Here is a 14,840-nt window from a genome sequence, read left to right as displayed (position 1 = left end):
ATTCTTCTTATTAGTTCCTGCTGCTCCTCTAGGGGGAAAAGACCTTCAGTTTTTATATGAAATCATGTTCTGAGCATTAATGTTATGTCTTTCCACTTTACTGATGCCTCTAGACAAGGACATATAATGGGTGCTGGGCTCTTTTGAGAACCTAGGGGAGCCTGGGAAGGAGTCTGTTGGTGATTCACCCCCCAACCCACAAGCCCAGGATAAACTTTCATCCTCTATCTTCAAGACCTCCAGATTCCTTTCAGAAGATGTCTTATCTGCATAGTATAAATTTGTTTCTTAGATTCAAGTTCTAAGTCGTTTCTTAAGGAATATAAAAACTGCCAGGATTCCCTCTTTTAAAAGTTTGTGTGTGATGCAGTGTGTAGAAGATGTTACATTGATTAGGACATTGAAACCATGTAAACACAATAAATTTAAAATTAAATAAAAAGACTACTCCATAATATTTTTTAAATTTTATGTGTGATAAAGCATTTACTTTTGTCCTTCTTTATTCTCTTCCCTCATGAATTCATTATTTATTTTCTACATCCTGTCTCCAGAGGCTGGACTAGTTTCTACTACCAATTTAATATAAAACTAGATTTTTCCATGAGATACATGTGACAATTTAACCTTCCGTTTCCAGCTCAGACGTCATTTTTTTTTTTTTTTTGGTTTACACTGTTGGAAAACTGTGAGATTTTCTATGACAGGATATATATAAATATTAAAAATACGTGCTACCTATTTGATTAATGTCTCTCTTCTAATCAGACTGTAAACACTTTGGGATAAGGCACCTTGTTCATTTTTCTCATCATTATAATATCCACAGACAGCATAGAAATTAATTTTTTTTTAAAAAATGCATGTTTAAATGACTGACTAAATAAGAGAATAAATGCATAAATGAATAAAGAACTGTAATCAGATATTTTGTATTACAGAAACTGTGTCCCTAAGATACCTTGTTGACACCAAGCCTGTTCCTAAATTCTGTTTCCTATATTTGCCATGTTTACCACTTCATAGGATAGTGGATCTTCTGGTAGAACTTAGGGCTCCTTTTGAGTTCTGTGAGGCCACCTAAAATCTGCTGCAGGGTAGTTGCCCGACTAACGACAATTATACCCAGCCTCTAGCTTCCTTGGACTTCCTACATTCTGACCAAGAAGAGGAGACTAATAGATCATTATAAATATCCATAAGTTCTAGTCTCCTTATATAAAGAGCATGAAATAATGTGCACTGGATCAAAGAGTGTTCCAAAACTCTGGAAACAGTTTTGGATCTAGCACTCAGCCGTACTTGAATACAGAGGAAAGAAGTAAAGGAGTGGAAAATGGTACGCCGTGAAGGTGGAAAGGCAGCAGAAGCAAGCACTGATTTTCTTTCTATCAGAACCATTAGAAATAAGAAAAATAAAAATTATTATTATTATTATTATTAGGTAAGTAGGTATATTGTTACACAGTTGCCAAAGAATTATATCTATAGCATAGTTTTCAAAGCCTAGGTTTTTAAAACAGATAAATAGATTGTTGAGATTGTGGTTCACTATGTTGCTATTGGGAGCATAGTAAGATATCTAGTGTCTATATTTAATATAAGTTTCTATCTTTTATTTGTCAGGGAAATTGGGTAAGGACACTGTGGTTTAGAATACCTAGATGTCTCTCAGCTGTACCTTGGTATGCAGTTATAATTAGTGGTGGGAATGGAAATTCCCAGCACTGGGAATTCTGGCTTTATTGCTATTAAATCTTCTGCACAGAGGTGGGGCCAGAAGGTTTTACTTCCCTCTCCTATCCTGTCTTCATCTCTGCAACTGAGTAGATTTCCTCCAAGAACAAAACCATGAGATATAAATGGTACATGTTACTATAGCAGCTAAAATGTTCAGTTCTACCTTCGTCCTCTCAAAGAGACCTTATTACATCCAGTACCTTTTTGGGGATTAGAACACTAGTTAGAAGCTCGGCTAGGATTAGCTTCAGATGATTCTCTCAGCCATTGGGATAAAGCATCTGTGTGAATTCATTGACTGTTAATATTCCAAACATCATCAAATCACTTGCAGCATAAAAAAGCATCAACCATATGATCGATTGATGGTTCCATATTAATACCATCTGTCTAGGGGCTCTTAGAGTCCTATGGCAAAGGAGAACAAAGAAAACTTATTGAGACTGAACTTTCTGTAGCTCATAAAGTTGGTTACATCTCCAGTTATATTCCCATGTTTGATACCCTATAGTTTAATTTAGCAAGCAATATCCCATTAAGGTTGCCCCTCGATTGGGTCAGATAATTACTTGCTTATACTACTTGCCAGCTCTCACATTCTTCCAATGTCTTTTGTTTTCTCAATAGAAACACTGTCCATTTGGTTACTTGAAAGGTTTAAATCCTAACTCAAACAGAAGTAGGATTCTTTCCTTGAAGTGACTGCTCTCTGGGTCTCCATAAAAGTAACAGAAAAGGCACGAAGTCCTACAAATATTGTCACCACATTTATCATAAGTGTGTCCATGTTTTTCCTTTTCAAGACATGACTCTCTGAAGCTGTGGAAAATCAAATAGAAAGAGAGATTCTAAGGAAGAAAAACAAAAACAAATGGACAGGCATATGTATAAAGACATACACAAATGTTCACAGCAGCTTTATTCATAATAGTTTCAAACTGAACACAACCCAAATGTCTATTCACAGGGGATGAATAAAAAATGCTACTTGGCAATAAAAAGGAATGATCTCTCATGCATGCAACAACATGGATAAATCTCAAAAGCATTATGTTGAATTGGAAGAAATAAACTGTGTGGTTATATTTATATGAAACTCTAGAAAAGACAAATCAAATCTATATTGACTTAATGAAAAGAACACAAGAGACTTTTGTGGGGTGATAAAAATGTTCTGTATATTAATTGCAGGTGTGGTAATATGGGTGTTTAAATTCATCAAAACTCATTAGAACACTTTAATGGTAAATAAATTATTTAAAATAAATATATTCAATAAATATTACATATCGTTTACATTGTATGAATATATTTATATATTCTTTATCTCTACCAAACCCTTGGCAACACAGACACTGACTTTTACCTTGATTTCACTTTCAAGTAGAGAAACAGATTCAACATAAAAATGGTTATTTTTTTACCTGACCAGTAGTGGCACAATAGATAGAGCCTTGATCTGGGACTCTGAGATGCCATGTTTGAAAAGCCAAGGTTGGCCCTGGCCAGATGGCTCAGGGGAAGAGCATCAGCCCCACGTGTGGAAAAGCCAAGGTCACCAGCCTGAGCGTGGCTTCATCCAGCTTGAGTGCCAGGTTGCCAGCTTGAGCATGAGATCATCAACATGATCCCATGGTTGCTGGCTTGAGCCCAAAAATTGCTGATTTGAAGCCCAAGGTTGCTGGCTTGAGCAAGGGGTCAGTCACTGCCTCAGCTGAAGCCCCCAAGTCAAGACATATATGAGAAGCAATCAATGAACAACTAAAGTGCTGCAACTATGAGTTGATGCTTCTGATCTCTCTCCCTTCCTGTCTCTCTCTCAAAAGAAATAATAATAAATTTTTAAAAAAGAAAAATATCTAGTTGACATTGCTAGAACTCAATTGATTTGTATGTATGTATATATGTATACATATGTAGCTGTTTGTATATTATACATAAATTTATACAAAAATTTTCTAGTCCCTTTCTCAAGTATTTCCATTAATTCTAGTGTTTTCTTTCCTTTTAATTCTCACGCTGTGATATTTTATCAGGTTAGAAAACTAAGATCACATTTGTTCCATAGAAAATATACTTTTTTAAAAAGTCCAAAGACTATACTTTCAGGGATCCTGTCTACAGTTTGTTAAAAATTCTAGTTTCTGGAGTGACGTCATAGAAATGGCGCCATGAGGAGTGCTCCCAATACCTCTCCCTGAAACTTCAACAAATTCAACAACTAGAGACAGAAAAACAATCTCAGGAGCATCTGAAATATACATACATCAAACAAAGGTACTATTGGGTGAAAAAGTGGCTGAATATATAACCCACTCTGAAGGAAATAAGATGAAGAACAGAGTATTCCGCTTTCCTCAGTGACCTGAGCAAGGGCTGCTTTCACTTGGTACTGAGAGAAAGCAAGGGTTGGGGGTGTGGAAAAGCTGGACTAGGGCAGAGACATTCAAAACGAGGAGAAAAGGTGCCCACGGCTCAGCCCATGCAGAGCTAATGCCAGCGGCAGACCCAGGCAGAGGTGGGCGAGCAATTGTCTTGTTTACTCCCAGTATCCTGGTCGGCGAGTGCAAGCAGTGTGTGAGTGCATCCACCTGGCGCTTCGGGCGTGGGTGCCCACATTCCTGGATGGAGGGGCTGGGTCAGAGATTGTCAGTAGTAACCCTCTGTGTGGACTGTGACCAAAGTTTCTGAATAATCCCAGCTTCCCAAACAACAGCAAACAAGAAGTGTACAAAAGCCGGTTTGCCTACACCCAGACCTGTCTGGGCACGGTGCCTCTGCCAGCCAAACAGGCTAACAAAGCACACTCCTGGGAAAGAGAAATGTAGAAGTGGTGGGGAAAGGGCACACAGGCAGCTTGCAGACAGGCTCTGGAGAGCAGACCTGCAGAGTACTGAGGCATACTAGACATGCCCGGAGGCTCATAGAAAGACACCTGAAAGGCAATTGGCTCCCAGCCCTGCCTGATTATGCTGGCGGCTCTGGCTGGCAAAGCCTTACCCAAAACCCTGTGTTGAGTGGGGATAGAGGGGGGATTTGGCAGCTCTTAGAGCCTCTTGCTCTCCAGGCAATGGCTGGAGCAACTTCACAGCTGGGTCCCAGGCTGCTGGTTCAGGAAGGAGAGATTTGGGGAGAGGCTCCAGGAAAATGAACTCTCCCATTGTCAGAGCCTGAAAATGCTAACGAGCCCTGCCTACCAACGGGACTGAGGCCTAGTTTATGTCATCACCATAGTGACACAACAGCAAATCTCTGCCTAAGAGTACCACAGGGGCAAGACCTGGGGTACAGTGCCACCAGCCAAAAAGAGAGAGAAGAAAGAAAAAAGAAGAAGATAACTTCTGAAAACCAGGAAAAATCCACAGACTTTATAACTTTTTCCATTTTTTTCTTGTATTTTTTATACTTTTTTTTCCTTCCACCTTGGTCATTTTATCTTCTTTCCATTTTATTCTTTTCTTTTCATTTTGAATGTTATTACCCATAGGTGTTACATTTTTCATTCTTTTTTTTCTATGAATGTTACATTCCAAAATACTTAACTCAATTTTTTTCTCTCTTTTTGTTTCTTCTTTTCTCTTTTATATTTTCTCTCATTCAAATCTCACCCACAAATTATTTTATTCTGGATTCAAATTTTTTCTTTGTGGCATTTTGTGTGCTTTTTACTTCACTCATCTCTTTAGCATTTCCCCCAACTCTGGCTCTTTATTCTATAGTTTTTGTGCCACCTAATACAATAGAATTTTCATTTTTTACTGTATTAGTTTTCATTTTTTCTTTTCATTTTTTTCTATTCTCTTACACTATTTCTCTTATTCAACCATCATTTACAAGCAAATTATTTTATTCTTGATTCAAATTTTTTCCTTGTGGCATTTTGTGGGTTCTTGCCTCATTTTTTTGCCTCTTTGTCACTTGTCCCCAAGCCAGGCCCTCCATTCTATGTATTTTGCTTCACATAGCACAATAAAATTTTCAGTTTTTCACTGAATTTTCTCAAAAAAAAATTTATGAACTCTTATTAATGTTATTAACAATACCACTCTCAAATTCCATTAAAGAAAAAGAAGTAAAATATCATGGATACAAAAGTCAGTGATGTAGCTCAGATAGATGAGGAAAAATCTATAGAAAAAAGTTAAATAGCTTAGAAACCTTGGAGTTAAATGACAGAGAATTTAAAATTGAAGTCCTAAAAAATACTCAGGGATATACAAGAAAGCACAGAAAGGAAATTAGGGAGCTCAAAAAACAATTCAATGAACAGAAAGAATACTTCACCAAAGAAATTGAAACTATAAAAACGAATCAAACAGAGATAAAAAACTCAATTCATGGACTGAAAAACGAGGTAACAAGCTTAGCCAATAGAACAAGCCAGATAGAAAACAGAATTAGTGACATAGAAGACAAGCAACTAGAGATACTACAGAGAGAAGAGGAGAGAGAGGCTCACAAATTTAAAAAATGAGATAGCCCTACAGGAATTGTCTGACTCTATCAGAAAGAGCAACATAAGAATAATGGCTATATCAGAAGAAAAAGAAAGAGAAAATGGAATGGAGAACATATTCAAACAAATAATACACGAGAACTTCCTAAGCCTAAGATAACACCAAGTTATCTTAACCCTAACAAACCTACTCCAAGGCACATCATAATAAAATTGGCACAAAACAATGACAAAGAAAAAATTCTCAAGGCAATCAGGGAAAAGAATAATACAACATATAAAGGAAGGCCTATTAGATTATCAACAGATTTCTCAGCAGAAATTCTACAAGCTAAAAGAGAGTGGACCCCAATAGTTAAAGTTCTGAAAGAGAGGAACTTCCAGCCAAGAATACTATACCCATCAAAGCTATCCTTCAAATACAAAAGAGAAATAAATTCATTCACAGATACAGAAAAGATGAGGGAATTTATCACTAGAAAACCCCCACTTCAGGAAATTCTAAAGGGGTTTTTCCTACCAGACACAAAGAACAAAACAAAACAAAACTACAAGTAAAAACTCCATCAAGATCACAATAAAAACAAAATTAATATGTGACAAAGAAACAAAAAAGGGGAGAGGACAAAGATTAACAGTAGCAAAGGAGGATGGAGTGCAGAATCACTCATGAGATAATGTACTACAATGAACATGATATGTATGCTTTCCATTACTTAATGGTAACAACCCCTGAAAAAAATAAAACAGAAGAAAATGGCTTGAAAAAAGAAGTAACAGAAAAGAAGTATGGATTACAACCAAACAGACAACAAATGATAGAAAAATAAAAGAGAGGAACCAAACAAGATATAAAACTATCAGAAAGCAATATATAAAATGGCAATAGGAAACTCTCAAATGTCAATAATTATACTAAACATAAATGGATTGAACTCACCAATAAAAGGACACAGAGTAACAGAATGGATTAAAGAAGAAAATCCAACTGTATGCTGCCTACAAGAAACACATCTAAGCTACAAGGATAAAAACAAATTCAAAGTGAAAGGATGGAAAACAATACTCCAAACAAATAACATCCAAAAAAAAGCAGGTGTAGCAATACTCATATCTAACAAGACTGACTACAAGACAGCAAAGGTAATCAGAGACAAAAACGGTCATTTCTAATGATAAAAGGGGCATTGAATAACAAGGCATAACACTTCTTAATATATATGGATCAAACCAAGGAGCAACAAAATATATAAGACAGCTACTGACTGACCTAAAAACAAAAACCGACAAAAATATAATCATACTTGGAGACTTCAATACACCGCTGATGGCTCTAGATCGTTCATCCAAAGAGAAAATCAATAAAAAAAATATTGACCTTAAATGAAACACTAGAACAATTGGATATGATAGACATCTATAGGACATTTCATCCCAAAGTGCAGGAGTATACATTTTTCTCTAGTGTACATAAAACATTCTCAAGAATTGACAGTATGTTGGGCCACAAAAATAACATCAACAAATTCAGAAAGATTGAAATTATCCCAAGCATATTTTCTGATCATAAAGCCTTGAAACTAGAATTCAACTAAAAAAAGAGGTAAACAACCTCACAAAAATGTGGAAACTAAACATTTTACTAAACAACATACTTTTAAAAAAATGAGTGGGTAAAAGAAGAAATAAGCACAAAGATCAAAAGATACATACAGGCAAACAAAAATAGCAATACAACATATCAGAATCTATGGGATGCAGCAAAAGCAGTAATAAGAAGGAAGTTCATATCATTTCAGGCATATATGAACAAACAAGAGAAAGCCCAAGTAAACCACTTAACTTCACATCTTAAGGAACTAGAAAAAGAAGAACAAAGACAACCCAAACCAAGCAGAAGAAAAGAAATAATAAAAATCAGAGCAGAAACAAATGAAATAGAGAACAGAAAAGCTATAGAAAAAATTAATAAAACAAGGAGCTGGTTCTTTGAAAAGATCAACAAAATTGACAAACCCTTGGCAAGACTCACCAAGGAGAAAAGAGAAAAAACTCATATAAACAAAATCCAAAATGAAAGAGGAGAAATCACCACAGAATTATTGTAAAATACTATGAAAAACTATATGCCACCAAATTTAACAATATAGAAGAAATGGATTAATTCCTAGAACAATACAATCTTCCTAGACTGAGTCATGAAGAAGCAGAAAGCCTAAACAGACCAATTAGCAGAGAGGAAATAGAAACAACTATTAAAAACCTCCCCAAAAATAAAAGTCCAGGGCAAGACAGCTATACTAGTGAATTCTATCAAACATTCAAAGAAGACATGATTCCTATTCTACTCAAAGTCTCCCAAAAAATTGAAGAAGAAGCAATACTACCAAATACATTTTATGAGGTCAACATAAACCTCATACCAAAACCGGTCAAGGACAACACAAAAAAAGAAAACTACAGACCAATATCTCTAATGAATACAGATGCTAAAATACTAAACAAAATACTAGCAAATCGAATACAACAACATATTTAAAAAATAATTCATCCTGATCAAGTGTGATTCATCCCAGAATCACAAGGATAGTTCAACATACATAAAACAGTTAACGTAATATACCATATCAACAAAACAAAGAACAAAAACCATATGATCTTATCAATAGATGCAGAAAAGCCATTTGATAAAATACAACATCATTTTATGTTTAAAACACTTAACAAAATGGGTATAGAAGGAAAATATCTTAACATAATAAAGGCCATCTACGATAAACCATCAGCTAACATCATATTAAATGGCATAATACTGAGGACTTTTCCCCTAAAATCAGGAACAAGACAAGGTTGTCTACTCTCTCCACTCTTATTCAACATAGTGCTGGAAGTTCTAGCCAGGGCAATCAGACAAGAGAAAGAAATAAAAGACATTCATATTGCAAAAGAAGAAGTAAAGGTTTCACTTTTTTCAGATGATATGATCCTGTACATCAAAAACCAAAGACTCCACAAAAAGACTACTAGAAACAATAAACCAATACAGTAAGGTCGCAAGAACAAAATTAATATTCAAAAGTCCATTACCTTCCTATATGCCAACAATGAAATATCAGAAAACAAGCTCAAAATAACAATCCCCTTCATGGTTGCAACAAAAGAAATAAAATACTTAGGAATAAACATAACAAAGAATGTAAAGGACCTATATAATGAAAACTACAAAGCATTGTTAAGGGAAATCAAAAAGATATAGACTCTGGCTCAGTGGTAGAGCGTCGACCTGGCATGCAGGAGTCCTGGGTTCAATTCCCAGCCAGGGCACACAGGAGAAGCGCCCATCTGCTTCTCCTCCCCTCCCCCTCTCCTTCCTCTCTGTCTCTCTCTTCCCTTCCCACAGACAAGGCTCCATTGGAGCAAAGTTGGCCTGGGCACTGAGGATGGCTGTGTGGCCTCTGCCTCAGGTGCTAGAATGGCTCTGGTTGCAGCAGAGCGATGCCCCAGATGGGCAGAGTATCGCCCCCTGGTGGGCGTGCCAGGTGGATCTCGGTCAGGCGCATGCGGGAGTCTGTCTGACTGCCTCCCCATTTCCAACTTCAGAAAAATACAAAAAATAAAAAAATATTATAAAAAAGATATAATGAAATGGAAAAATATTCCTTGTTCTTGGATAGGAAAAATAAATATAGTCAAAATGACTACTACCCAAAGTGATATACAAATTTAATGCAATTCCCATCAAAATTCCAATGACATTTTTTAAAGAAATGGAACAGAAAATCAACAGGTTTATATGGAACTATAAAAAGCCCGAATAGCCAGAGCAATCCTAAGGAAAAAGAATGGAGCTGGGGGCATTACAATACCTGACTTCAAATTATATTATAGAGCCACGATAATCAAAACAGCATGATATTGGCAGAAAAATAGACACTCAGACCAATGGAACAGAATATAAAGCCCAGAAATAAAACCGCATGTATATGGTCAAATAATTTTTGATAAAGAGGCCAACAACACACAATGGAGAAAAGAAAGCCTCTTCAACAAATGGTGCTGGGAAAACTGGAAAACCACATGCAGAAGAATAAAACTCGACTACAATTTGTCCCCTTGTACTAAAATTAATTCAAAATGGATCAAAGACCTAAATATAAGACCTGAAACAATAAAATACATAGAAGAAAACATAGGTACTAAACTCATGGACCTTGGTTACAAAAAGCACTTTACGAATTTGACTCCAAAGGCAAGGGAAGTGAAAGCAAAGGTAAATGAATGGAACTACATCAGACTAAGAGCTTTTGCACAGCAAAAGAAACTGACAACAAAACAGAGAGCCAACTAAATGGGAGATGATATTTTCAAACAACAGCACAGATAAGGGCCTAATATCCAAAATATACAAAGAACTCATAAAACTCAACAACAACCAAGCAAATAATCCAATAAAAAAAATGGGAAGAGGACATGAACAGACACTTCTCCCAGGAAGAAATACAAATGGCCAATAGATATATGAAAAGATGCTCATCTTCATTAGCTATTAGAGAAATGCAAATAAAAACTGCAATGAGATACCACCTCACCCCTGTTAGATTAGCTATTATCAACAAGACAGGTAATAGCAAGTGTTGGAGAGGCTGTGGAGAAAAAGGAACCCTCATCCACTGTTGGTGAGAATGTAAAGTAGTACAACCACTATGGAAGAAAGTATGGTGGTTCCTCGAAAATTAAAAATAGAACTACCATATGACCCAGCAATCCTTCTACTGGAAATATACCCCCAAAACTCAAAAACACTGGTACGTAAAACACATGCAGCCCCATGTTTATTGCAGCATTGTTCACAGTGGCCAACACATGGAAACAACCAAAAACTCCTTCAATAGATGAATGGATAAAGAAGATGTGGTATATATATACTATGGAATACTACTTAGCCATAAGAAATGATGACATCGAATCATTTACAACAGCATGGATGGACCTTGATAACATTATACTGAGTGAAATAAGTAAATCAGAAAAAACTAAGAATTATATGATTCCATACATAGGTGGGACATAAAAATGAGACTAAGGGACATGGACAAGAGTGTGGTGGTTAGCGGGGGTGGCAAGGAGAAGGGAAGGGGGTTGGGGAGAAGAGGGGCACAAAGAAAACCAGATAGAAGGTGACAGAGGACTATATGACTGGGTATTGGGTATGCAACATAGTCAAATGTCAAAATAACCTGGAGATGTTTTCTCTGAACCTTGTACCCTGATTGATTAGTGTCACCCCATTAAAATTAATTTTAAAAATTCTAGTTTCTGAAATGAGCTGTGTAACATAGCTTTTATTTTTCCCATGTACAGTATACTTTTTCTTTGGCATGGATTCTTTCCTGCAGATACTTTCTTCTCTGCCAAAACTTCCAGTGCTTCATCACAAGACTCCAATATAAGATAAGTATTAGGTTTTAGTGGTTGTGCAAGCAAATGGTTGCAGAGTAACAAGTGAATAAATGAACATACACAGGTTCAGTTTTCCTGAAGAACATGATATTTGGTCACATCATCAATTCCCACCATTCCCTGGGATAGCACTAATTTATATAACCCTTAATCATTAAAACATGTCTTAGTAACATTGATATGTAAAGACACATGCAGCCCCATGTTTATTGCAGCATTGTTCACAGTGGCCAGGACATGGAAACAACCAAAAAGCCCATCAATAGATGACTGGATAAAGAAGATGTGGCACATATACACTATGGAATACTACTCAGCCATAAGAAATGATGACATCGGAACATTTACAGCAAAATGGTGGGATCTTGATAACATGATACGAAGCGAAATAAGTAAATCAGAAAAAAACAGGAACTGTATTATTCCATACGTAGGTGGGACATAATAGTGAAACTAAGAGACATTGATAAGAGTGTGGTGGTTACGGGGGGGGGAGGGGGGAATGGGAGAGGGATAGGGGGTGGGAGGGGCACAAAGGAAACAAGATAGAAGGTGACAGAGGACAATCTGACTTTGGGTGGTGGGTATGCAACATAATTGAACGACAAGATAACCTGGACTTGTTATCTTTGAATATATGTATCCTGATTTATTGATGTCACCCCATTAAAAAAATAAAATTATAAAATAAAAAAAATAAAAAAAACATGTCTTAGTAAATAAATTGAACTGATACTCATAAAAATACTGGTTATGGTTTAGACTAAATTTATAAATCTTTCTACTAGGTTCACACACTATATTTTATGGACTATTTTGCCATCATATTTGTATTCTGCAATCATATGTAACTTTATATTAAAATACTTCTCTTTAGTCTGAAATCATAGGAACTCTTACCTCCACCATGGCTAAGTGAAATATACTATGCCATTTACTATATTCTTACTGCCCTAGTACCTAGTAGATAATTGGATGCTGGAAAAGCAGCCAGAGTTCCTAGGTTTCTCATCTACTGTGACCCAAAGATTGGCAGTCCCAACTCCATCACCAGGAGGCAACCCTTAGTCTGAAACTTCAAATGTATTCAAAGTGGCTATGTCTCTGGTGTTAGGAAATGGTCATTGGCATTCAGATAGTCACCTTTTTAGCACCTATTTACTTGTCTTTATTCTTTACTTTCAGTATAATTGTCATTGCTCCAAAGAACTAAGAAAATAAAAAGGATGAGGATAAAAAAAAATGACAATATGGCAGCAAGAGTGACTTTACATGATGTCTGAAAGCTTATAATGCAGTTATCTTCTGAAATTATTCTCTGTGTATAACAAATTGACTGCATGTCATTGAGTAGAGGTTTCATCCATTTTAATATTTTTTCTGAAGCTGCTACATGAACTCAATATTTCACATTCACTGTGTAACCTAGAAACACTTTCATGTGTCAGAAATAGTACAAGGAATGGAAGGGGGTAAAAAAAAAATGTAGAGACAAAGGAAAGACAGTAGAAACAAAATTCAGGATTCAGAGAATTCTGGCCATGCAAACCGATACAGAGAAAGGTGTGGAGGTGGCTGGGAGCTTCAGCACTGGAAACCCAATCTGAGACAAAACTTCCTCTTTTACTTTCAGGGGGAATCAAAATCCAATCTGTCAGTTATATTACTGAAATGAGATAAATGCCTTATGTAATCAGGATGGAAGGGGCTCATTCAAGCAAGGAAGATGAAGCAGAGAATGGTGTACAGACTTTTGGTTGCTGTCTACTGCCTCTAGGATGATGTCATGGCTGTGAAATAAAATTTACTGTGAAACTGTTTTGATTGGATTAAGGAGTCCAGAGTGAGTTCAGAGTTACACCTAGCCTGCTGCATTTGTCTATAACACACGGCCTAGGAGTCATGGCATTTCAAATGCTAGAGATGTCATATCGGATGTGTGCATCAGGATTCTGTGGCTTATATTAGTATTGAATGGATGAACAATCCCTTGGGGATGGCAGTAACAGAGCTATAGCAATGAAGAAAGAAGCCCTTCCCTACATATGTTTTCTAAAGTCATCCTTATATATCTCTGAATCTCAGTCAGGCACTGATACTCATGGACACTAGAGCAGAGTATCTATGAAGAGACCGTCCTGGGTTGAGACTGCATCATTTGTTCAAAAATAATACAGTTTAAACCACAAGACATTGACCTGGTGATTTCAGGTGACCATCAAATACGCAGTAGAAAACACTCAAGCGTGAGCAATACCTTCTTGGCATCATGTGAATTTCTTGACTGGACTGAATATTTAAATTTCTATTTTTTTTTAGGTTAGTTTCCCAGTGGTTTTCTATCACAGTTGCTATAGAAATACTCAAACCAGAGGTTCACATGAGGATATTTACCAAGTAACCCGAGCAGGCAATCTGCAGGGTAAGCTCCTATAAACGTAGGCTTTGAACATAGTCAGCATCCAGGCAGACATACTAATGGCCCTCCATCTATATCACAGGCTGTATTTAGTTGGTACAGCTACTCTATAAACCTACAGAAGTGGTTAAAGGGTGAAGAATAGCGGGATTGTAGAATGAGCTCAAATTTTGTAAACTAAAAATTCTTTTTCCCAAGTCTTATTGTAATTGGGTCTTTCTTAGTAGTAGGCACTAGTAGAATGAGGCCACACTCCTTCCAAACTTCAAAATTTTTATATATGCCTCTCATCATGGTGAAAACACCCACACAACTATACACTAAAAAAAAAAAATTATATCCCAAGCACAAAACAGCTTTGGTGCTCCAACCTAATTAGTTAAACTAAATTACGGGGGGGGACAAATATTGTGAAAGTTCCTGCTGTTCTCCAGCCAATTTGCACATTACCCTAGAATTATTGTAGATGTCATTATCACCCACATACCTGTTGCTGTGTAGGCAGGAAAATAAGCCAAAAACAAGAGAAGAGGCAAAACATTCTAAATGTTTTTTAAAATAGGTACAATTCCCAAGTATAGGATAAAATCAAACCTCTAAATATGAGGGCCAGCATGCCTGGTTATTTACCAGTCTTTAGGCTACTATAACTCCCCAAATCCAGATAAGGAGAAAAAGTAATCCAGATAATTTATACGCTTTCTTTTCTTTTCACTATTTCAGAGGGTTGTCTCTTCTTATTATTTTTTTTTAAGCAAACTTAGC

Source organism: Saccopteryx bilineata, chromosome 10, assembly GCF_036850765.1.
Source record: "Saccopteryx bilineata isolate mSacBil1 chromosome 10, mSacBil1_pri_phased_curated, whole genome shotgun sequence".
Lineage (NCBI taxonomy): Eukaryota > Metazoa > Chordata > Mammalia > Chiroptera > Emballonuridae > Saccopteryx > Saccopteryx bilineata.
This window is presented reverse-complemented; position numbering follows the sequence as displayed.